This window comes from Salvelinus sp. IW2-2015, linkage group LG11 (assembly GCF_002910315.2).
Source record: "Salvelinus sp. IW2-2015 linkage group LG11, ASM291031v2, whole genome shotgun sequence".
Taxonomy (NCBI): domain Eukaryota; kingdom Metazoa; phylum Chordata; class Actinopteri; order Salmoniformes; family Salmonidae; genus Salvelinus; species Salvelinus sp. IW2-2015.
Genome location: NC_036851.1, coordinates 25,510,456 through 25,532,950, shown reverse-complemented (window position 1 = coordinate 25,532,950; position 22,495 = coordinate 25,510,456). Strand labels below are relative to the sequence as shown.

At 42.6% G+C, this 22,495-nt stretch overlaps 1 long non-coding RNA gene across 1 annotated transcript; it reads left to right on the top strand.

The window, feature by feature from the left end:
* Positions 1 to 8,624: 8,624 nt before the first annotated feature.
* Positions 8,625 to 9,205, top strand: LOC111970543 (uncharacterized). The gene is made up of 2 exons (XR_011480526.1): positions 8,625 to 8,736; positions 8,973 to 9,205. It is a non-coding gene; the product is annotated as an uncharacterized lncRNA (long non-coding RNA).
* The last annotated feature ends 13,290 nt before the right edge of the window (positions 9,206 to 22,495 follow it).

Here is a 22,495-nt window from a genome sequence, read left to right as displayed (position 1 = left end):
GATCTGTACGGCAATGTTTTCTGATGTCTCTCTGTCTCTTTTTAATTGAAATGTCAAGACCACAGGACATCTAAAGAATTGATTTAAACCAAACGAGTATGATCAAAGTGTTAGGTTTAGAATGAAAACACATTATGATGATGATCACTCATGTATTGCTTTGCTTCTATATTGTCTGAGCTTGTTAGGAAGCCCAACCAGAGTCGGCCTACATCAGTCTCCACTTTGTTTTGCTGTTAGATGTACAGTGTTTCCTCATTGTGAGAGGAGGCTTGAGGCTGAAAAACACTCCTTAATTATCCTGATTCAGGAAAACAACAAAACTGACCACATACACACAAACACACACATACACATGCACAAACACATACACTCACACACCTAGCTCTCTGTTTAATCAGTGTGACCTCATTATTGATGAGCTGGCTGGTGAAGACTGTCTCACGGTCTCTGCTGCTCTGGAATCTTATTGGATCATCACTGTGGTTAACACACCACTAACACAACACCAAGACAACAGATATTATAAAGCTATGTATACATTATTTATTCTATACATTGTTTACATTATTACTTTATAGCTACACGATAACTGTTTATTATTTGTATTATCAGATGTATACATTGTTGTCAGGGACCCTTAGAAATTAGATGATTCATCTTAAGGTGTTTTAAACTGCACAAATGTTTACATAGGAGTGTAATAACAAAGGTACTTTTGGAGAAGCATTGGTGATCTTAGTCTCTAAGTGCCAAATTGGCAGCGTCTCCAGGTGAATTAGAGATGATGACTATTGCTGCTCGTTATTAACACATAACTATAGACAACAACGCTGTGGGCCATCTGTGGAACGAGCTCTGACAGCTTCACAATACGTGACACTTCAGCATGCTGGAGACTGGCACCTGGCAACCATCTTGGCTCAATTAGAGCCGCTGAGGCATCTGTGTTTATCATCACCCATCACTCTACAGTGGGGCTTCAGTGCAATGCAATTTAATGTGATGTGATGAGTTGCAGAGTTAATTGCACAGGGTGTGTGTGTGTGTGTGTGTGTGTGTGTGTGTGTGTGTGTGTGTGTGTGTGTGTGTGTGTGTGTGTGTGTGTTGTGTGTCACGACTTCTGCCGAAGTCGGTTCCTCTCCTTGTTCGGGCAGTGTTCGGCGGTCGACGTCACCGGTCTTCTAGCCATCGCCGATCCATTTTCCATGTTCCATTTGTTTTGTCTGATTGTCACACTCACCTGGTTTCAATTTCCTAATTACATGTTGTATATGTTCCCTCTGTTCCCCCCCCCATGTCCTTGTCGGGAATTGTTCATTGTAAGTACGTGTGCCTTTTGTGACTGGTGCAAGGCGGGTTTTGTGCCCATGTGTTTTTTTGTGATTTTTGTAAGCCGGTAGTTAAGTGCATTAAACGGCTCTGGCCATTTACCAAGTTCTGCTCTACTGCGTTTGACTTCCATGCCACCAGTTACACACCCCTTGACAGTGTGTGTGTGGTGTATGTGTATATATGTGTGTGCGTGTGAGTGCATGCACACGTGTGAGAGAGAACGGCGGTATTTATCACTGTACACTCATATGAAAAAGGGTTCTATCGCTTCATACAGTGCCTTCAGAAAGTATTCATACCCCTTGACTTATCCTACATTTTGTTTTTACAGCCTGAATTCCTCACTCATCTACACACAGTACCTCATCATGACAATTATTATTTTTTTTTTTTTTTACAAATGTTTTTAAATGAAATACAGAAATATCAAATTTATGTAAATATTCACGCCCTTGAGTCAATATTTTGTAGAGCCACCTTTGGCAGTGATTACAGCTGTGAGTCTTTCTGGGTAAGTCTCCAAGAGCTTTCACACCTGGATTGTGCAACATTTTCTAATTATTATTTTCTAAATGTTTCAAGCTCTGTCAAATTGGTTGTTGATCATTGCTAGACAACGTTTTTCAGATCCTACCAGAGTTTTTCAAATAGATTTAAGTCAAAACTGTAACTCGGCCACATTCACTGTCTTCTTGGCAACCAACTCAGTGTAGATATTGCCTTGGGTTTTAGGTTATTGTCCTGCTGAAAGGTGAATTAATCTCCCTGTGCCTGTTGGAAAGCAGACTGAACCAGGTTTTCCTCTAGGATTTTGTCTGTGTTTAGCTCTATTTCCGTTTCTTTTTTGTCCTGGATAACTCCCCAATCCTTAACGATTACAAGCATACCCATAACATGATGCAGCCACCGCTATTCTTGTGAAAATAAGGAGAGTGGTACTCAGTCATGTGTAGTACTGAATTTGCCCGAAACATAACTCTTTGTATTCAGGACAAGAAATTAATCGCTTTGCCACAGTTTTTGCATAATTACTTTAGTGCCTTGTTGCAAACAGGATGCATGTTTTGGAATGTGTTTATTCTGTAAAGGCTTCCTCCTTTTCACACTGTTGTTGATCCATCCTCAGTTTTCTTCTATCACAACCATTAAACTCTGTACCTGTTTTAAAGTCACCATTGCTCTCATGGTGAAATCCCTGAGCGGTTTCCTTCCTCTTCGGCAACTGAGTTAGGAAGGACGCCTTTCTCTTTGTAGTGACTGGGTGTATTGATACACCATCCAAAGTGTAATTAATAACATAACCATGCTCAAAGGGATATTCAATGCCTGCTTTTTTTACCTCCCTGGTCTTTGTGGTTGAACCTGTGTTTGAAATTCACTGCTCTACTGAGGGAAATACAGTACATCATTGTATATGTGGGGTACAGAGATGAGATAGTAGTGTTTAACATGATTTTTGAATGACTATTTCACACAGAGTGAGTCCATGCAACTTATTATGTGACTTGTTAAGCAAATGTTTACTACTGAACCCATTTAGGATTGCCAAAACTAAGGGGTTGAATACTTACTGACTCAAAACATTTCAGGCTTTCATTTTTTATTAATTTGTAAAAATTTCGAAAAACACTATGGGGTATTGTGTGTAGACCAGCGACAAAACAAATCTCAATTTAATTAAATTCAGGCAGTAACACAACAAAATGTGGAAAAAGTCAAGGGGTGTGAATACTTTCTGAAGGAACTGTATATGGAACCCCTAAAAGTTCTATATAGAACGCTTTTGTAGGGTTCTTTGATTAGAACCATAGGGGTTCTCCTTCACTGAACCAAATATTGAACCCCAAAGGTTTTTCTTCACTGAACCAACATTGGATCCATATAGAACCCTCTATGATGTAATTTATCAATCAAAATAATACCGGCATAGTTTCGAGATTTTATTGTCATTACAGTCACACAAACACAAACATAGTAATGCAAACATACAGTAGAAAACTTACTTTCTCGTGTTCTTATTATGTATATTTCTCGTGTGTTTACGTACTACTTTACTTTTTTTATAGTACTAGTGTTATTGATTACTGCATTGTTGGGAAAGAGCTTGCAAGAAAGTCATTTCACTGTACTTGTGCCTATGACAATAAAAACGTGAAACTTGAAACTTACGCATTGAATCCTAAGCACTTGTTTTTTGTTTGTTTTAACCCTATCTAAAACCTTAACCCTTAACTTAACCACTCGAAATTAGAGCCTAAACTTAACCATTGAGTTGTTTCTGTTGTAACCGTAAACTTATCTCAAACTTAACAGTCAAAATATTGACTTTTGGAGAAACCTAAAAATGATACCTTTGGAGAAACATGGAGAAACATCTGAAACTGAAGTATTTTTGTACTAATACACTAATACTGTACAGACATCATTATTTATGGGAGCTAAACAGACTGAAATGTGCAGGGAACCTTAATTGTGTGTGTGTGTGTGTGTGTGTGTGTGCCTGGGGGGGGGGGTTGTTGGGCTAATCCACCTTGACAGGTTTTTTGGGTTGTCGGTTGCTAATTGGATGCTTGCAGCACCCTTTTTGCGCTAGAGATGAAGAGTAGAACTTACAGTTACATATATGAGCATGGGAAGTGTAGATACAGTATAAACTCGGTTCCCATAGCTCAGTTGGTAGAATGGTGTTTAAACCTACAAAGTGGTAGTTTTAATCCCTCATGGGCCACATATACTGAATATATGTTTTAGAGATGGATAAAAGCGCCTGCTAAATGACCATATTATTTTTATTACATTCAAATCTGCTCTCTGTCATCCTTCATACCAGGGCCATAATAATCATGATAACAGGATTATTCTAAATCCCTGGTGTCTGACTTTCTCTGTGGGAGGCTCTGTGAGCAAAAGTCTGTTCTGAAATTCCCCTCTACTCCCTACAGGCTTTCTGTTGGCATGTTATATAAAAACATGTTATATAAAAACATGCTATATAAAAACATGCTATATAAAAACATGCTATATAAAAACATGCTATATAAAAACATGTTATATAAAAACATGCTATATAAAAACATGCTATATAAAAACATGTTATATAAAAACATGCTATATAAAAACATGTTATATAAAAAAGCTCTCTCCATCGTTTTTTCTCAAACATTCATGTTTCTTAACGTAGGACTTTGATGAGATGCTTCAGTTTACTCATAGAGATGTCTATTTGGGAGAATCCACTGGTTTAGTAATCAGGAGTTTTAAAGCTAGAAACCTTATTTGAAACAATAATAAAGCCTGCCCCCCTGTTTCGCTAAAAAGCTAAGGGATGGGGCTGGAGAAATATAACCACTCAATCAAAATCATAGACAGAACTATGGATGCAAGCACTGACCATCCATGATATCAAATGTAGCCTAGGCTATACAGTGTTCACATTTACAATGTTTACAAAAATTGGAGTAAAACAAGCTTACATTGCAACCATCGATGGCCACCAGATTATCACCATCAATAAGTGCTAAATTCACCTGCAAAGCAGGATTGGGCTCAATTTGAATTTAAGGCAGTTAATTCAGAAATTAAACTAAAATTACAATTCTGTAACGGCTTTCTTCCTGGGATGAAGGAGAGGACCAAAATGCAGCGCGGTTATTGTTCAACATGTTTAATTATATGATAAACTGTGAACATTAACAAATAACAAAAGTGAAAGCCGAGACAGTCCTATCTGGTGCAGAATACAAACACGGAGACAGGAAACAATCACCCACAAAAACCCAACACAAAACAAGCCTCCTATATATGATTCTCAATCAGGGACAACGATTACCAGCTGCCTCTGATTGAGAACCATATTAGGCTGGACACAGAAACAGACAAACTAGACACACAACATAGAATTCCCACCCAGCTCACGTCCTGACCAACACTAAACAAGGAAAACACATAATAACTCTGGTCAGGACGTTACAAATTCAATAATTGAAAAAGTGCATTTATTTTCAATGACTTCTCAGTAAACTGAAAAGAAGAAGCTATTTATTCAAAAGTTACATTTCTGAATTGTATATTCAGATCACTTAGTGAATTGACTGCCTTCAATTCGAATTGAGCCCAACCCTGCTCCACAACTGATCTCAATTGCATCCATTATTGGTCACCTCATTACCACTCCCTAAAAGCTGATGTCTGTGTTACTTTAGTCCTGCTTGCTACCAAAGTCTTTCAAGATACTTTCGTCCTCTGGTAGGTATTATCATCGGTACAGCATAGTCCTACTTTTTGAGCAGACTAAGGGCGAATCATCTACTTGACAATCATTCCGTACAACTGAAATACAGTATTTCCTTGTTTTCCACGGAAAATCTACTGTGGCAATTTACCTGACACGTTGTATGAATGGAAAACTAACGTTGCTGTACAGTAGCCTGCTCTTATTATTTGATTTGTTTCCAATTGATGTAATTAAATACAACTGTCTTTAAAAGAAAGTGGTCTGGTACAATCATTTCTTATCAAGATCGGGGGTAATATACCCCAGGACTGTCCATATTTGAAATGTGTAACTAAATCAAGTCAATCGTGATTGAGTTATATAATCTATATTTTGTTTAATCAAATGTAAATGTAGGCTAATAAAGTTATTTGAAATTACATATTATTTTGCCATTTAAGGTGAAATGTTTGAATGAAATATAGGCCTACTACTACTTCTACACTGAGTGTACAAAATATTAAGAACACCTGCAATTTCCATGACATAGACTGACCAGGTGAATCCAGGTAAGAGATATGATCCCTTATTGATGTCTCTCATTAAATCCACTTAAATCAGTTTAGATGAAGGGGAGGAGACAGATTAAAGAATCATTTTTAAGCCTTGAAATAATTGAGACATAGATTGTGTTTGTGTGCCATTCAGAGGGTGAAAGGACAAGATAAAAGATGTGTGCCTTTGAACAGGGTATCATAGTAGGTGCCAGGCACACCGGTTTGTGTCAAGAACTGCAATGCTACTGCGTTTTTCAAGCTCAACAGTTTCCCATGTGTATCAAGAGTGATCCACCACCGGAAGGATATCCAGCCAACTTGACCAGTGGTGGAAAAAGTACCCAATTGTCATACTTCAGTAAAAGTAAAGATACCTTCATAGAAAATTACTCAAGTGAAAGTGGAAGTCACCCAGTAAAATACGACTTGAGTAAAAGTCAAAGTATTTGGTTTTAAATATACTTATGTATCAAAAGTAAATTCCTAAAATATTTGTTAAAATGAATAATTTCAAATTCCTTATATTAAGCAAACCAGAAGGCAACATTTTGATGTATTTAAATAATTTGGGGCACACTCCAACAATCAGACATAATTTACAAATGAAGCGTGTTTAATGAGTCCGCCAGATCAGAGGCAGGATGGATGACCATGGATGTTCTCTTGATAAGTGCGTGAATTGGACCATTTTCCTGTCCTGCTAAGCGTTCAAAATGTAACGAGTACTTTTGGGTGTCAGGGAAAATGTACATTATTGCCTCCCAAGTGGCGCATTGGTCTAAGGCACTGCATCGCACTGCTAGAGGCGTCACTACTGACCTGGGTTTGATTTCAGGCTGTTTCACAACTGGCTGTGATCAGGAGTCCCATAGAGCGGTGCACAATTTGCCCAGCGTAGTCCGGGTTATGGGAAGGTTTGGCTGGGGGGGCTTTACTTGGATCATTGCGCACTAGCGACTCCTTATGGCGGGCCGGGCACCTACAGGCTGACCTCGGTTGTCAGTTGAACTTTGTTTCCTCCGACACATTGGTGTGGCTGGTTTCTGGGTTAAGCGGGCGGATGTTAAGAAGCGTGGTTTGGCGAGTCATGTTTCGGAGGATGCATGACTCGACCTTCGCCTCCCGAGCCCGTTTAGAGTTCTCCTATCGAAATAGGGGGTAAAATACAATATATATATATTTTTGTAAGTACATTATTTTCATTAGGAATGTATTGAAGTAACCGGAAAAGTTGTAAAAAAATGTAAATAGTAAATTAAAGTACAAGTACCCAAAAAAAACACTTAAGTAGTACTTTAAAGTATTTTTACTTAAGTACTTTACACCGCTAAACTTGACACAACTGTGGGAAGCATTGGAGTCAACATGGAGTCAACAAGAAAAGCAGAGTTGCTCTCGGATCAGCTTTTTCCATGAAAATCTTACCTTAACAATTGAATGATTCCACAATACCAAAAACGGATCAGTTTCTAGAGAGATTTTATCACCTATGGCTGTAAATATTGCGGCAGGTTATTCTAATGCTTATAAGCATTGTCTATTTTTGACTAGTAAACTGACTTAATCTCCCGACATCCTGTATTTAGGCACACAGAAGCAACTCTACAGTTCAATTAATTAAGGTATTACTTCCGACTTGGTTAAATTAAGGTTTGGGATAGGGTTGAAACAGAAACAACTCTAGGATCATGTCCAGGCATTAATTCTGATTGGTTAAACTATGGATTAAGTTTCGGGATAGGGTAAATTAAATGCAGGCATTAATTTTAATTGGTTAAATTAAAGATTAAGGTTGGGATGGGATTAAAACATGAAAACAACTCTGTGGTTAAATTTAACAATTAATTAAGACTGGCCTTGTCTGGCCTTAGCCTATATCCTATACTGTAGTATTTATCTTTTAACGCAGTCATCTCGGTTTTCATTTAATATTTTTATCATTCACTTGTTTGTAACAATTGCAAATACATAGGCAACTTTGTATTTGTAGTCAACTTCATTCTAAAGTTATCCGCAATCACAGATAAACATGATTCTAAGATTCAAACGACGCACTTAGCTGTTCTACGAGTGGTCTGAGACATTCAGTAAATAACAAGCGTTTTCAAGTGCAACTTTAGCAACGATGGATTTGGGAAACAGCTCTGAGATGTAATAACGCTGCTAAGAAGGTTCTAAAGATGAACGTAGCCTTAAACTGCCTTTGAGAAACTGGGCCCTGCTGATTATTCTTGTTGGTTTTTGTTTGCAAGCACGTTCGCTTTAACACGCAGGTGCATGTAATCTTCCGTTAGTAGCGTTTTAAGAAATCCAGCGGTAATATGTAGCACAGCGCTACATTCTGCCTGTTGGTTGCAATGCACCCTTTAGGTTCTGATGGGGTACGACAGTTGAACTAAGCACATGAGGCATTTATTGTCACGGATCCCTCCGGAACTTTCATTGCGCACACCTGTTCCCTATTCCCACTGATTAGGACTTGTATAAGTGTGCCCTTTGGTTTCCATTGGGTTGTCGATTATTGTTACAATGTCCGTTGGTGCTGTGTGAGTACCTGTGCTGTGTGAGTACCTGTGCTGTGTGAGTACCTGTGCTGTGTGAGTACCTGTGCTGTGTGAGTACCTGTGCTGTGTGTGTACCTGTGCTGTGTGTTTTGACTTTCATGCCATTGTGGATTGCGTAGATGATTACGGGTCTCCTCCCGTGGGTTAATCATTGGGCGCTTGTGTTATTTATTCGATGTACTCCTCTTGGGTTTCTACCCTGTGTTTTGTATAGTGTTTGTTTGGTCTTCGTCCCCTTGCCTTTACACGGCATGCCGTAATTTTGACAAGAAATAAAATAATAACTATTACGCATTCCTACAGCTGTCTCCCGAATCATTCATGCCAGCATGACAGAATAATCGACCATTAAGGGAGACAGCCCGTCTGACGTCGCCACAATGGGTCCATCCGACAACACAACTTCAGCAACTGGTCCATCCGACGGCGCCGCAACTTCGGCAGCTGCATCTGGCCCTGATCGACTCGCACTGCATTCCTGTGATGTCGTTGATGTGATTTGGTTGAAATAAAGACCCATATTGCGCAAATTTAAATTTGTCTGATGACACCATCAAGTTATTCAACTGAAGTGTTCAGCACCGCATTTAATTACACATGCCATAGATTAAAATAGAGTGAATCATGGGGACTAATTTATGCCACCGTAATATTTATAAGTTATATTCTTCAAGAATCAATGGGTATATACCATTCATTTATAAGTCAAAATGATATAGCAACTAAGGATTATAGCTTTAATGACACACACATAACAGAGGTTTAAGTGACACACGCATGTGCACACACACTGACTCTGGTGTAATTGCAACACTCACTATTATAGCAAAGCTGTAGTAGTGAAACTAATTTCAGAATAACCTTGGGTTTCTGATACACCATTGCCAGTGTGTGTCAGTTCACTTTCTCTCTACAACAGCGGAGGCTGGTGTGAGGAGCTATAGGAGGACGAGCTCATTGTAATGGCTAGAATGGTATAAAAGGAACGGAGTCAAACATGTGGTTTCCATATGTTTGATGCATTTGATACCATTCCATTCATTCCATTCTAGCCATTACAATGAGCGCATCCTCCTATAGCTCCTCCCACCAGCTTCCACTGCTCTATAACAAATCTGAAATGGGAGAAGAAATGCCCTGAACAATGCTACCTGGAAGGGAAGAGGCTACACACAAACATACACACGTACGTACCCTGCGGGGGGGCTGGGCTGGTGGGATGCCAGTGCAAGAGCAGAGTTAATCTCTCCATTCCTCTCCTCTCTCTCTCTGTTTTCTGATATTTCATTCTAACACCTAACCTCAGCATGAACCTGCAGAGAACCTCAGATATGACAGCTCACACTCCCTCTGTTCACACACACACGCACAGATAGACATACACACATGCAGGCACACACACATTCACAAAGACACACCACTCATCTAACTTGCATACACACAAATTGTAACACAACACACACTTATCACAGGAGAGTTTAAGTTGGAGAGGGGACACAGCAGGCCTGTGAAAGCAGGAAGGAAGAGGGAAAGGAGGAGAAAAAAATCTGTCACTGTGACCATTGATTATGACGAGTGTGAGTGCAGACATAAAGCGGTTGTCTCTCCATCATTCCATCGCTCTCTCCACCTCTTCTTGAGGATGATTCGTGCTGGTTTTGAGATGAAGGGGCTCTATGTGTGTACGTTTGTGTGTTTGTCATGAGGCTTGATCAGCAGCATGGACGCTTTGATCCCATACTTATTTTTATCCCCAGATGAGATAGAGGGGGTAGAGGGTTGGAGGGGGGATTTGACATAGACACTATAATGAGCGAACGGCCTATCTGGATTGGCTGTGATGCTCAGTGATATTTAAAGAATAAAGTGCTCTAATAGAAACAGGAGGTTTTGGTGTTCAGTAATTGATGCGCCACCCTGTCTCCAATTAGTGTACCTCAGTGGTGGTTGATGCCAGGTACCTGTACTCTCTCTCTCTCTCTCTCCCCTTTTTCTCTCTCCCCTTTTTCTCTCTCCCTCTCTCTCACTCTCCTCCGCCTCTCTCTTTCTCCATTCTCAGTGGTGTCGTGTGTTTATTTATTTGTATTTATTTTATTTCACCTTTATTTAACCAGGTAGGCCAGTTGAGAACAAGTTCTGATTTACAACTGTGACCTGGTCAAGATAAAGCAAAGCAATGCGACAAAAACAACACAGAGTTACACATGGGATAAACAAACGTACAGTCAATAACACAATAAAAAAATCTATATACAGTGTGTGCAAATGAAGTAAGATTAGAGAGGTAAGGCAATAAATAGGCCATAGTGGTGAAATAATTACAATTCAGCATTAACACTGGAGTGATAGATGTGCAGATGATGATGTGTAAGTAGAGATACTGGGGTGCAAAAGAGCAAAGAAATAACAATATGGGGATAAGTTAGTTGGGTGGGCTATTTACAGATGGGCTGTGTACAGATGCAGTGATCGGTAAGCTGCTCTAACAGCTGATGTTTATAGTTAGTGAGGGAGATATAAGTCTCCAGCTTCAGTGATTTTTGCAATTTGTTCCAGTCATTGGCAGCAGAGAACTGGAAGGAAAGGCGGCCAAAAGAGGTGTTGGCTTTGGGGATGACCAGTGAAATTTACCTGCTGGAGAGCGTGCTATGGGTGGGTGTTACTATGGTGACCAGTGAGATGAGATAAGGAGGGGCTTTACCTAGCAAAGACTATAGATGACCTGGAGCCAGTGGGTTTGGTGACGGATATGTAGCGAGGGCCAGCCAACGAGAGCATACAGGTTGCAGTGGTGGGTAGTATATGGGGTGTTAGTGACAAAACGGATGGCACTGTGATAGACTACATCCAATTTGCTGAGTAGAGTATTGGAGGCTATTTTGTAAATGACATCGCCGAAATCAAGGATCGTAGGATAGTCAGTTTTACGAGGGTATGTTTGGCAGCATGAGTGAAGGAGGCTTTGTTGTGAAATAGGAAGCTGATTCTAGATTTAATTTTGGATTGGAGATGCTTAATGTGAGTCTGGAAGGAGAGTTTACAGTCTAACCAGACACCTAGGTATTTGTAGTTGTCCACATATTCTAAGTCAGAACCGTCCAGAGTAGTGATGCTAGTCGGGCGGGCGGGTGCGGGCAGTGATCGGTTGAAGAGCATGCATTTTGTATTACTAGCATTCACGAGCAGTTGGAGGCCACGGAAGGAGTGTTGCATGGCATTGAAGCTCGTTTGGAGGTTTGCAAACACAGTGTGCAAAGAAGGGACAGATGTATACAGAATGGTGTCGTCTGCGTAGAGGTGGATCAGAGAATCACCAGCAGCAAGAGCGACATCATTGATATAAACAGAGAAAAGAGTCGGTTCGAGAATTGAACCCTGTGGCACCCCCATAGAGACTACCAGAGATCCGGACAACAGTTCCTCCAATTTGACACATTGAACTCTATCTGAGAAGTAATGGGTGAACCAGGCAAGGCAGTCATTTGAGAAACCAAGGCTATTGAGTCTGCCGATAAGAATGTGGTGATTGACAGAGTCAAAAGCCTTGGCCAGGTTGATGAAGACGGATGCACAGTGTTGTCTTTTATCGATGGCGGTTATGATATTGTTTAGGTCCTTGAGGGTGGCTGAGGTGCACCCATGATCAGCACAGAAACAGATTGCATGGCGGAGAAGGTACGGTGGGATTCGAAATGGTCGGTGATCTGTTTGTTATCTTGGCTTTCGACGACTTTAGAAAGGCATGGCAGGATGGATATGGGTCTGTAACAGTTTGGGTCTAGAGTGTCTCCCCCTTTGAAGAGGGGGATGACCGCGGCGGCTTTCCAATCTTTAGGGATCTCAGACAATACGAAAGAGAGGTTGAACAGGCTAGTAATAGGGGTTGCCACAATTGTGGTGGATAATTTTAGAAAGAGAGGGTCCAAATTGTCTAGCCCAGCTGATTTGTAGGGGTCCAGATTTTGCAGCTCTTTCAGAACATCAGCTATTTGGATTTGGGTGAAGGAGAAGCGGGGGGCTTGGGCAAGTTGTTGCGGGGCGTGCAGAGCTGTTGGCCGGGGTAGGGGTAGCCACGTGGAAAGTATGGCAGGCCGAAGAAATATTACTGAAATTCTCGATTATAGTAGATTTATCGGTGGTGACAGTGTTTCCTAGCCTCAGTGCAGTGGGCAGCTGGGAGGAGGTGCTCTAATTCTCCTTGAACTTTACAGTGTCCCAAAACTTTTTGAAATTAGTGCTACAGGATGCACATTTCTGTTTGAAAAAGCTAGCCTTTGCTTTTCTAACTAACTGTGTATTGGTTCCTGACTTCCCTGAAAAGATGCATATCGCGGGGGCTATTCAATACTAATGCAGTACGCCACAGGATGTTTTTGTGCTGGTCAAGGGCAGTTAAGTCAGGAGTGAACCAGGGGCTATATCTGTTCTTAGTTCTACATGTTTTGAATGGGGCATGCTTATTAAAGATGGTTAGGAAAGCACATTTAAAGAATAACCAGGCATCCTCTACTGACGGAATGAGGTCAATATCCTTCCAGGATACCCGGGCCAGGTCGATTAGAAAGGCCTGCTCGCTGAAGTGTTTTAGGGACTGTTTGACAGTGATGAGGGGTGGTCGTTTGACCGCGGACCCATTACGGACGCAGGCAATGAGGCAGTGATCGCTGAGATCCTGGTTGAAGACAGCAGAGGTGTATTTTGCAGGCAAGTTGGTCAGGATTATATCTATGAGGGTGCCCATGGTTACGGATTTGGGGTTGTACCTTGTAGGTTCCTTGATAATTTGTGTGAGATTGAGGGCATCTGGCTTAGATTGTAGGAATGGCCGGGGTGTTAAGTTTCGGTCACCTAACAGTACAAACTCTGAAGATAGATGGGGGGCAATCAATTCACAGGGCACAGCTGGGGGCTGAGGGGGGTCTATAACAAGCGGCAACGGTGAGAGACTTATTTCTGGAAAGGTGGATTTTTAAAAGTAGAAGCTCGAACTGTTTGGGCACAGACCTGATAGTAAGACAGAACTCTGTAGATTGCAACTCCGCCCCCTTTGGCAGTTCTATCTTGACGGAAAATGTTGTAGCTGGGGATGTAAATTTCAGAATGTTTGGTGGCCTTCCGAGGCCAGGATTCAGACAAGGCTAGGACATCAGGGTTGACGTAGTGTGCTAAAGCAGTGAATAAAACAAACTTAGGGAGGAGGCTTCTGACGTTAACATGCATGAAACCAAGGCTTTTACGGTTACAGAAGTCAACAAATGAGAGCATCTGGGGAATAGGTGTAGTCCTGGTGGCTACAGGGCCTGGGTTAACCTCTACATCTCCAGAGGAACAGAGGAGGAGTAGGATAAGGGTTCGGCTAAAAGCTATAAGAACTGGTCGTCTAGTGCATTGGGAACAGAGAATAAATGGAGCAGATTTCTGGGTGTGGTAGAATAGATTCAGGGTATAATGTACAGACAAGGGTATGGTAAGATGAGAGAAACCTAGGCAATGAGTGACGATGAGAGAGGTTGCATCTCTGGAGGCTCCAGTTAACTTCTCTGGGATATGTGGGACGATAGCGTCCCACTTGGCAAAAGCCAGAAAAAAATGTAGCGCGCCAAATTCAAATATATTACTATAAAAATCAATCTTTCATGAAATCACACATGAAAGACACCAAATTAAAGCTACACATGTTGTGAATCCAGCCAACATGTCTGATTTCAAAAAGGATTTACGGCGAAAGCACACTAAACGATTATGTTAGCTCAGTACATAGCCACAGAAAAACACAGCCATTTTCCCAGCAAAAGATAGTAGTCACAAAAAGCAGAAATAGAGATAAACTTTATCACTAACCTTTGATGATCTTCATCAGATGACACTCATAGGACATCATGTTACACAATACATTTATGTTTTGTTCGATAATGTGCATATTTATATCCACAAATCTCGGTTTACATTGGCGCCATGAAAGATACATGTTTTACATATAATTAAAGATACACTTGTTCTTAATGCAACCGCTGTGTCAGATTTAAAAAAAACTTTACGTAAAAAGCACACCATGCAATAATCTGAGACGGCGCTCAAACATAACAACATTTCTCCGCCATGTTGGAGTCAACAGAAATACAAAATTACATCATAAATATTCCCTTACATTTGATCATCTTCATCAGAATGCACTCCCAGAAATCCTAGTTCCATAATAAATCGTTGTTTTGTTCGATAATGTCCATTACTTATGTCTAAGTAGCTACTTTTGCTAGCATGTTTAGTGCAAATGTCCAAACGCTTGCGCAAATGCAGGCGAACTCGGACGAAAACTTCAAAAAGTTATATAACAGGTTGAATAAACTGGTCACACTAAGTAGAGAATCAATCTTCAGGATGTTGTTATCATATATATCCAATAACGTTCCAACCGGAGCATTCCTTCATGTCTGTATAAGTTATGGAACGCAAGGCGATATCATGAGGAAAGCGCATGACCAGGAACTGGCATTCTGCCAGACCAATGACTGAAACACCTCCCATCCGGCCCCACATCACACTAGAGGCTTCATTCCACATTCTACAGACTGTTGACATCTAGTGGAAGGCGTAGGGAGTGCAAACAGATCCATATCTTGCAGGGAATTGAATCGGCGATGAGTTGAACATTGACCAGTCTCAGAATTCTCACTTCCTGTTTGGATTTTTTCTCAGGTTTTTGCCTGCCATATGAGTTCTGTTATACTCACAGACATCATTCAAACAGTTTTAGAAACTTCAGAGTGTTTATATCCAATAGTAATAATAATATGCATATATTAGCATCTGGGACAGAGTAGGAGGCAGTTCACTATGGGCCGCAATTCATCCAAAAGTGAAAATGCTGCCCCCTATCATAAAGAAGTTAAGCAAGGTGAGGTCTCCGCATGCGTGGGGGTGGGACAAAAGAGCTATCTAAGGCATGTTGAGTGGGACTGGGGGCTCTACCGTGAAATAAAACAATAAGAACTACCCGAAACAGAAGTAGAATAGGCATTTTGAAATTAGAGAGAGAGGCATAAAGCAATCACAGGTGTTGGTTGGGAGAGCTAAAACAACAATGGGTAAATGGCAATGAATGGGCAGAGAGGGTCAGTTAGGTACACACAGGACCTGAGTTTGAAGCTGGGGCCGACAGATAAACAAAATAAGGTACAGTGTTAATGAACAGTCCAGCAGGCATCAGCTGTGTAGACGAGTGATCATGGGGTCCAATGAACAGCAACAGGTGAATCAGGGAGCCGTTTGGTAGTTGCTACTACGCTAGGCGAGCGGGGGACACGGCGTTCAGAAAGCTAGCGGGCCGGGGCTAGCAGATGGGTCTTCGGCGACATTGCAACAGAAAAGCCTGTTGAAACCACATCAGACGATTACGTCTGCAGACCAGTCGTGATGGATCGGCGGGGCTCCGTATTGACAATAAAGGGTCCAGGCCAATTGGCAAAATAGGTATTGTAGCCAAAGAATTAGCTGGTATACTCCGTCGGCTGGCCAGGAGATGAGCCTAGCTCAAGGCTAACTGTTGCTTGCTTCGGGACAGAGGCGTCAGCCAACTATAACCACTCGGTTGCAGCTAGCTAGCTGCGATTATCCAGTGTAAATGGTCCAAAGCTTGCGGCAGGAATCCGGTGATGTGGTAGAGAAAAGAAATCCGATATGCTCTGGCTTGATATCGCGCTGTGCAGACTGGCAGGTAATTGTCTGAGATAAAGCTGGCTGGTGTCCGAGCTAAAGGTGAAGACCGCTAGCAGTGGCTAACAATGGCTAGTAGCTAGTTTGCTGGCTAGCTCCTGATGGAGCAGTTATAATGTATAAAAAATAGCAGATCCGTACCACATTGGGTGAGGCGGGTTGCGGAAAGTATATTTAGTTCGTAGATGGAAAGTGAGATTAAAATATATACACAAAAAAAAAAAAATAGACTATTTACAGACTATTAACACGGGACAAGACAAACACACGTCCGACTGCTGCACCATCTTGTGTCTCTCTGTTGAGGTCTGAGAGTCTATCTGCATCCCTTTGATCCCCCATCCATTCCTTCATTCCTCCACCCCTCATTTCCCCACCCCTCATTCCTCTATCTCCCCTTCTCTATCCCCACTCCGACCTCCTATGGGAGCTAGAGCAGGCTATAATGACCCTCTTGTCTCAGCCTAGTGGGGCTGAAGCCTGGAAATAGATTTGAGGCCTCCCCTTTCCTTGGTGACACCTGTCCAGGCATACCGGTCTGGAAGCTAATCGCTAAGAATGTCCAGCTGGGTATGAGGCCCTGTTGTTTTGTCTGCTCTAATGCCTTTCTCAAACTCTAAGGTGTATGCTGTTCAACATAACAGAAACACACATGGGAATTCCATGTGTCCTTCTGTGTTCTTGATCACATCCCACTGAGCACTGGTTGAATCAACTTTCTTCCACGTCATCTCAATGAATTCAACCAACATGGAATAGAGATTGACGACTGTGCCCAGTGGGGTAGTGTTGTCTGTGAATTATTTTTGCTCCCTGAGAGAGAAGAGAGAGAGAGAGATAAGGTTGTCCCTCCACCAAGATACTGTCAGTGTTATAAATAGCAGTAATCAATGTCTCAGCGGGCTTTGTCTACAGTCCAAATTGATTTCAGTTCTTACAAGTCTACTCTGGAGCTTTTAGGAGAATCTGCTACTGAGCTGCCTATGTGTTGATTTTTGGGGGATCTTTAATTTTTTTTAACTAGGCAAGTCAGTTAAGAACACATTTTTATTTTCAATAACAGCCTAGGAACGGTGGGTTACCTTGTCAGCTAGGGGATTTGATCTTGCAACCTTTCGGTTACAAGTCCAACACTCTAAACACTTAGCTAACCACTCAGCACTGGAGTGCTATGCAATGGGCAGACTTTTTGTTCCAATCCAGCACTTGATTCCCCTGATTTACCAGATTCACCTGATTCACCTGATTTAACCTGATTCACCTCATTCAGCAAGGCCAGCAGAGCGATTGATAGCTGGTTGATACTGAACCTAACGCTATGTCCTGACATTATTCTGTTTCCAACATCAACAAAATAGTATCCGATTTTTCACTCTGACCACAGAAGTGAGATGCATCCACTTTTCCTGATTTCTCTTTTTCTTTCAGTATCTAAGTCTGTGTGGGAGCTTTTAACATACAACACAATACTGTAGAGGTGACTTGCCAAAATATATTTTTATACTCAGTATAAAGGGGCGCAGTGGTCTAACACACTGCAACTCAGTGCTAGAGGTGTCACTACAGACACCCTGGCTCAAATCCAATCCATCACAACTGCCCGTGATTGGGAGTCCCATAGGGCGGCGCACAATTGGCCCAGCGTCGTCCGGGTTTGGCCGGGGTAGGCCGTCATTGTAAATAAGAATGTTTTCTTAACTGACTTGCCTAGTTAAATAAAGGTTAAAATAATAATAATAAAGAATTCGATGTGTTAGACTGTTTTCCCACCTAACACATTCCAGACTATCAAAAGTGGCACTGAACCTCTTTGTCTCTGAGAATTACAAAGTCTCATGAAAACTTCATTATTTATCTTTTTTTTTCTACAATGTGCTCCATAAATAGCAAAGGAAGAGGGAAAGAGAGAGAGGGGGGAACAAGAGAGAGAAAGAGGGAAAGAGGGAAAGAGGGAAGGAGAGGATTGGGGGCAATATGCTGCAATAAAAATGATGTATGAGACGTCACTCGTGATTGGTTCGATACATCACTCTCTGAGCAAAACAGACACACAAACACACACACACACAGTTATAATGAACTACACGGTAGAGTCCTATCTGCCTATAATAGATCTGCAGATAAAATAAGGGCTGTTCCTCTATGCAAATACAGGCAAGCAGACTTTCTTTATTGAACTATATTAGCTCCATGAGAAAACTCCCTCCGTACACGCTACACACACACACATGCACACACACGCACACACACAATACTGCCATTTCTCACAGTACTCCAAGCAGTAGAAGCAGAGATGCCTGTAGTGTGAGTTCCAGCACACGGAACTTCATGCGATAACTGAATCTGATAGCTACATTGATGGATGTATCTTGTTATTTAAAGCTAGTTGACTGAACTTGTTCTTCATTAACGTTTCCTGGTTTTGAAGCAGAAGTATGACTTCAACGTTATTAAATGATGGACAGTGTGTCATGTTGACTTGTAATTGCTTCTGGTTCCTACATGACTTCATAATCACAAAAACATTTTGCAACATAGTGAAGGTATGACAGTTGTTCTGACAGGACTTTTTTCTGTATTGAGCAAATGAGAATGTTTCATCTTTTAAATTTCCCCACTCCTCACACTCTCCAATTGAGTAACTGTCAAACCTTCCACATACAATCTATGTGAACTGAAGAGTTTGAGTGCTGTCTCTGTGCATGTGTTTCTACTAAACACAACACACACACACACACACACACACACACACACACACACACACACACACACACACACACACACACACACACACACACACACACACACACAGAGAGCGAGACCTACAGTATATACAGTAGGTGTCTGGGATCCATACTCATCCCACAGAACTGAGCAGATGCATGGTACAAGGATATCAGGCAGGATGCACTCACCCTATACATATCCATGGCTTTCTATGGTATACATATCTGTATAGGAATATAAGACACAGTATTCTTATATAGGACACACTGATTTAGACAGTTATACTGTCCTTTTTACATATATTTTACCCTAGCTCTAGTGTGCTACAGTAGCTGACTGTCAAACTGTGTGAGTTTGTTTAAGGGTAAATGTGACATCTTTGCTAACTCAGTCTTTGAACAGTGAGACAGCCAGGAAAGAGCTTGGGGCTAACTCTGAACACCAGATTATAGAAAGGATTTTAATTCCTCTTTGTATCTGTTTTCTATTCTATGTTTTGCTAATACAGTAAAAACTTCCTCTATCCCCTTTTAAGTACATATTGAATAATCAGCCTGACCAAGGCACAGCAGTCCAAGTCAGTCAGAAAGGGGTAATGATCCTTTAGTTCCAGTGGACAACTCCAAGGATGACACCTAGTGGCACCAGGGACCACTACACTACACAAACAACATCTCCTCCTCCATCTCACATGCTACCCAAATAAACTGAGTGTACAAAACATTAGGAACACCTTCCTAATATTGAGTTGCAACCTTTTAACCCTCAGAACAGCCTCAATTCATCGGTGCATGGACTACAAGGTGTCGAAAGCGTTCCACAGAAATGCTGGCCCATGCTGACTCCAATGCTTCCCATAAATGTGTCAAGTTGGCTGGATGTCCTTTGGGTGGTGGACCATTCTTGATACACACGGGAAACTGCAGTTCTTGAGACACTCAAACCGGTGCGCCCGGCACCTACTATCATATCCCGTTCAGGCAGGCTTCAAGGCCGGTCACCCAACCGTGACTGTTCTTCTCTTTGTCTCAGAGGCTCTCCTTACTGCCAAAGCAAAATCTCTCTCCTATGTTCTCATCCTCCTAGATCTATCCGCTGCCTTTGACACTGTGAACCATAAGATCCTCCTCTCCACCCTCTCCGAGCTGGGCATCTCCGGCGCGGCCCACGCTTGGATTGCGTCCTACCTGGCAGGCCACTCCTACCAGGTGACTTGGAGAGGATCTGTGTCAGCATCACGTACTCTCATGACTGGTGTCCCACAGGGCTCGGTTCTAGGCCCTCTCCTCTTCTCTCTATACACCAAATCACTTGGCTCTGTCATATCCTCACATGGTCTCTCCTATCATTGCTATGCGGATGACACTCAACTACTTTTCTCGTTCCCCCTTTCTGACAACCAGGTGGTGACCCGCATGCCTGGCAGATATCTCAACTTGGGTGTCGGCCACCTCCTCAAGCTCAACCTCGACAAGACGGAGCTGCTCTTCCTCCCCGGGTAGGCCTGCCTCTCCATCACGGTTGAAAACTCCACGGTGTCCCCCTCCCAGAGTGCAAAGAACCTTGGCGTGACCCTGGACAACACCTTGTTGTTCTCTGCAAACATCAAAGCAGTGACTCACTCCTGAAGGTCCAAGCTCTACAACATCCATAGTGTACGACCCTATCTCACACAGAAAGTGGTGCAGGTCCTAATCTAGGCACTTGTCATCTCCCGTCTGGACTACTGCAACTCACTTTTGGCTGGGCTCTCCGCTTGTGCCATCAAACCCCCCCGCAACTTATCCAGAACACTGCAGCCCGCCTGGGGTTCAACCTTCCCAATCTCAGATGTCACCCCACTCCTCCACACACTACTGGCTTCCAGTTGAAGCTCGCATCCACTACAATCCACTACAACATCCACCCATATGGGTGGGATGGCTAAGAGATCAGAGGTGGCTGAACGGAGTGCACAGGTTTAATTTTTTTAATTAACATTTATTTAACTGGTTGGGGTGTAGGGTTTGAGCATAGCCTGAAGGTAGGGAGGGGCAGTTCCTCTAGCTGCTCCATAGGCAAGTACCATAGTCTTGTAGTGGATGCGAGCTTCAACTGGAAGCCAGTAGTGTGTGGAGGAGTGGGGTGACATCTGAGATTGGGAAGGTTGAACCCCAGGCGGGCTGCAGTGTTCTGGATAAGTTGCGGGGGGGTTTGATGGCACAAGCGGAGAGCCAGCCAAAAGTGAGTTGCAGTAGTCCAGACGGGAGATGACAAGTGCCTAGATTAGGACCTGCACCACTTTCTGTGTGAGATAGGGTCGTACACTATGGATGTTGTAGAGCTTGGACCTTCAGGAGTGAGTCACTGCTTTGATTTTTGCAGAGAACAACAAGGTGTTGTCCAGGGTCACGCCAAGGTTCTTTGCACTCTGGGAGGGGGACACCGTGGAGTTTCCCGTGATGGAGAGGCAGGCCTACCGGGGAGGAAGAGCAGCTCCGTCTTGTCGAGGTTGAGCTTGAGGAGGTGGCCGACACCCAAGTTGAGATATCTGCCAGGCATGCGGGTCACCACCTGGTTGTCAGAAAGGGGGAACGAGAAAAGTAGTTGAGTGTCATCCGCATAGCAATGATAGGAGAGACCATGTGATGATAGACAGAGCCAAGTGATTTGGTGTATAGAGAGAAGAGGAGAGGGCCTAGACCCGAGCCCTGTGGGACACCAGTCATGAGAGTACGTGATGCTGACACAGATCCTCTCCAAGTCACCTGGTAGGAGTGGCCTGCCAGGTAGGACGCAATCCAAGAGTGTGGCAGACATGAGACGTCCAGCTCTGAGAGGGTGGAGAGGAGGATCTTATGGTTCACAGTGTCAAGGCAGCGGATAGATCTAGGAGGATGAGAACATAGGAGAGATTTTGCTTTGGCAGTAAGGAGAGCCTCTGAGACAAGAGAAGAACAGTCACGGTTGGGTGACCGGCCTTGAAGCCTGCCTGAACGGGATATGATAGTAGGTGCCGGGCGCACCGGTTTGAGTGTCTCAAGAACTGCAGTTTCCCGTGTGTATCAAGAATGGTCCACCACCCAAAGGACATCCAGCCAACTTGACACATTTATGGGAAGCATTGGAGTCAGCATGGGCCAGCATTTCTGTGGAACGCTTTCGACACCTTGTAGTCCATGCACCGATGAATTGAGGCTGTTCTGAGGGTTAAAAGGTTGCAATCAATATTAGGAAGGTGTTCCTAATGTTTTGTACACTCAGTTTATTTGGGTAGCATGTGAGATGGAGGAGGAGATGTTGTTTTGTGTAGTGTAGTGGTCCCTGGTGCCACTAGGTGTCATCCTTGGAGTTGTCCACTGGAACTAAAGGATCATTACCCCTTCCTGACTGACTTGGACTGCTGT